General features: G+C 35.2%; 1 pseudogene; it reads right to left on the minus strand.

The window, feature by feature from the left end:
• Positions 1 to 2,997: 2,997 nt before the first annotated feature.
• On the minus strand, positions 2,998 to 3,914 carry LOC115289246 (annotated as a pseudogene).
• Positions 3,915 to 4,118: the final 204 nt, after the last annotated feature.

Below are 4,118 nucleotides of genomic sequence, written 5' to 3' on the forward strand. Positions count from 1 at the left end.
GAAAAGAAAATTACAAATGTATTTTTACCCCCTAACTATTTCAGTATGATTCTGCGGAAAATTTAAATATCCCTTTATATGGTGAAGAATATAGTCTCACAAGCTTTCTGGTGATTTAATAATAATTCATTAACTATTCAAGCCTAACAGTTTCCCCCCAAATTATCCTTACAACTCATCTTCAGTATCAAGATCTAATTTAGACCAATCAGAGTTGATTGTTAGATGCTTCCGGCCTCTACATTTTTAACAGTGCTTTTTGTTAACAATATTCTTAGTTGTTGAAGGAGCAGATGTAACTGACTGTTCTATTTTGATAAAGATTGAATTACCCAATTCCCTTTAATTCTTGTAAATTGGGAATTAAAAACAAGGGACTTTATTAGATTCAAAGTTAAACTTTCTTTAAATTATATTATTTAATTGTATATGTACAATATTTAATGCTTAATTTTGCATTAAGTGTTAAATTATATTTGGTCACCCCAATGAGAGTCATGGTGAGATTGGCCAATTGATTAAATGGACAGTTTGATTCCTTCTTAATATATTGATTTTCCTATTGTTAATAAAACATACCTTAGCATCACATGAACATATAATACCCCTTTCTTTTCCGATCCAACAATTGTCAATGCTACTTGATGACTCTTACCTAAGTTAATGATCACAGCAGGAGATGAGATATAGTGATTTTTAAGAGATCTATAATTTAATCTACAGTGATTAGCTTTTATCTCTAAAGTAGAACTTCTGCTGATTGTGCAGAACTATTCATTTATATGGGATGCACTTTGTACTCCACAGGAATGATAATGATTAGTCCTTTACTTAGATTTCCTCCAAAACTCTTACCTAGAAATCACAATTTTTCAACATATTTTCCCTTTTTTTGTAATAGACCATTTAGATTATCATAAAAATATTTTAATTTTATAAAAATGTCCATTTTACACCCAAAATAATCTACAGATTCAATGTAATTCCTATCAAAACACCAAGAGCATTTTTCACAAAACAAGAAAAAAATAATTGAAAAATTTGCATGGAACCACTAAAAAGCCCAAATAACCAAAACAATGTGGAGAAAGAAGAACAAAAGTTGGACTATCACGATTCCAGATTTCAAGATATACCACAAAACTGTACTAATCAAAACAGCATGGTACTGGCACAAAAACAGATATGTAGATTATTACAAGAGAATAGACGGCTCAGAAATAAATTTAAGATTATAGGGCCAATTTATGATAAAAGAGGCAAGAATATACAATGAGGAAAAAGCCTATTCAATATATGGTACTGGGAAAAGTGTACAACTACAGGTAACAGGATGAAACTGGTCCACCTATTAACACCATACTCAAAAATAAACTCTAAATGTGAGAGTGAAACCATAAAAATCCTATGAGAGAACATACAGTAACTTCTCTGACATTAGCCATAGTAACATTTTTCTAGATATGTCTCCTATGGCAAGAGAAACAAAAGCAAAAATAAACTATTGGGGCTGCATCAAAAGAAAAGGCTTTTGCATAACAAGAAAACCACCAGCAAAACAAAAAGACACCTACTGAACAGGAGAAGATATTTGCAGATGATATATCTGATAAGGGGTTAAGATTCAAAATATAAAAAGAACGTATATGACGCAACACCATAAAAACAATCTGGTTAAAAAATGGGCAGATAACCTGAATAGACAGTTTTTCCAAAGAAGACTGACAGATGGACAAGACAGATGAAAAGTTGGTCAACATCATAAATCATTAGGGAAATGCAAATCAAAAGCACAGTGAAATACCACCTTATACCTGGTGAAAATGGCTAAAGTCAAAAAGATAAATGCTGGGGAGGATGTGGACAGATGAACCCTTGTACACTGTTGATGTTAATGTAAAAACCCTTGTACACTCTTGATGGGTACAGCTCTGTGGAAAACAATATAGAGTGTCTTCAAAAAATTAAAAATAGAACTACCACGTGTATGATCCCGTAATTGCACTACTAGATATATGCTCAAAGAATACAAAAACATTAGGAGCGCCTGAGTGACTTGATTCTTGGTTTCAGTTCAGGTCATGATCTTGAAGTTCTTGGGTCTGAGCCCTGGATGAGGTTCTGCCTTCACATTACTGGAAAATAGGAGCCATCAGACAATGAAACAGGAAATTAAGAGTGATTTAAGTTTTGGTGCCCTTGACTCTTTTTTTTAAGTTCCTTAAAGCCTGTAGCAAGATAAAAGGATGGTTTGGGGTGGCTCTGGGTCTCTTTGGGCTAACAAGTGATGAAATTAAAAACAAAACAAAACAAAAACACCATTAAACAATGTCATATAACACCATTTCTGCCCTGTCCCCAAGGTAAAAAAAAAAAAAAAAAAAAAAAAGTATACTTTTAGTAACAATTCAGAATTCATCTTTATCTCTTACTTGCTTCATGGTAGGGGTTTTTGTTTTGTTTTGTTTTAGACATCTAATCTTGTATATATAGATATATAAACTTGTATTAGATGACAAGTGATTTTTTTTTAAGTCTGGGTAGAGAAAGAAGCAATCAGTTTTAACTAAAACACTTTTACATTTTTTGATCATTGTTTAACTTGATTCCTTTTAGCAAAAAGCAAATTTGCATAGTGTTCATTTCAAATCTTATTGCTTTACAATTGTGGTATACCGTCCACTAAAAATAAAAAGATGAAGCATTCAATCCAGTGATTACTTGGAGATGGCTTCCATTGGGAAGGGGTGGGAAGGAGGTGATGGCAAAGAGAAGACCAATAGATAAAAAGGGAAGTTAAACATGCAAGGGTTCTCTTAAAAAGAAAGAAGGAAAGAGAAAGAAGATATTATTTTCAAGAAAAGGAAAAAAATCTTTGAAAGCCCATGTGTCAAGCTATAACCAAAACCAGGTTGTAACTTAAGTAGGTTTTATTTTCTTTTTTTCCCCCTTTATCTTCCTTCAAATAAAATCTTTCCCCAAACCATCATCACTTTTTTAATCCTCCCCACACTGTGCTTCATCTTCAGACCCTTCATCTCCAAATTTCTCAGGTGGAGGGCTTGCAGAAGGTTAATTTTCTGGAGAGCTTTTTGGTTCCTCCTCTTTTTGGGGAGGAGTCTTTTCCTTTGATGCCTTTGAAGCTGTGGGGAAAAGCCACCTTCCCTTGCCTTTCTTTCAGAGGGCTTGGTGTCACTGTAGACTCTAGCCCGACTTTGGGGATGTGCTTTCCTTTTCTCTCAGGTTTGGACTTTTTAAACATCTTTTTTTTCTTTTCTGTATTTTTTAAAGTTTATTTATTCTGAGGGAGAGGGGAAGGGAGAGAATTACAAGCAGGTTCCTCCATGCTGCCAGCATAGAGCTCACCACAGGCCTCAATCCAACCAACTGTGACATCATGACCTGAGTGGAAATCAAGAGTTGGGCCTGTAACCAATGGAGTCACCAGGCATCTCTCATCTCTGTTTTTCTTTTTTGCACTGCCGTAGTCACTCTTATCTTTGTCTTCCATTAGAAAATCATCTCAGCCAGAATCTTTCTTCTGGAATGATGCCTCATCCTCCTCTTCTTGTTCTTCTCCACTGCCCACATCTTCTATGAGCATCTCTCTGTGTTTGGAAGTTTCTCTAAAGGCTGCCGGCCATTGCTGGCACACATTTTTATGACCTTTTGCATCTTCACTGTCTTCGGCTGAGTGAGAATTATCCTCCTTGGTCGCCACAACTTTTTGTTCTGAGTTCTCATTATCTTCTTATGAATTCATTCCAGATAGCCTCTTAATTTTAGCTTCTTAGGAAGATGATTGAATTTTCTTAGCTGGAGTGCCTAAATCTCTTCCATAATCTTAATCAGCATCTTCAAATTCCTAAAACTGAATCATCAATGACTTTTCTGTTTCTGAAAGGCTGAGACATGCTCACTGTCAAAACAGGACCCAGTGTGAAGCCAAAAGACCAGAACCTTTCTTCCCAACGTTGGCCAATGGGGCTGTTACTGTGGACACTTCTCAAATTACACTGCTTCTTGGTTCAGTGCCCCTTGATCAGAAAAGCCCTGCTCCTTCCACATCTCTTCTATCATATGTTTTTACTAGTTTGTCTTTTGGGGTTTTCCTAGGA

The sequence above is a fragment of the Suricata suricatta genome, chromosome 4 (genome assembly GCF_006229205.1).
Source record: "Suricata suricatta isolate VVHF042 chromosome 4, meerkat_22Aug2017_6uvM2_HiC, whole genome shotgun sequence".
Lineage (NCBI taxonomy): Eukaryota > Metazoa > Chordata > Mammalia > Carnivora > Herpestidae > Suricata > Suricata suricatta.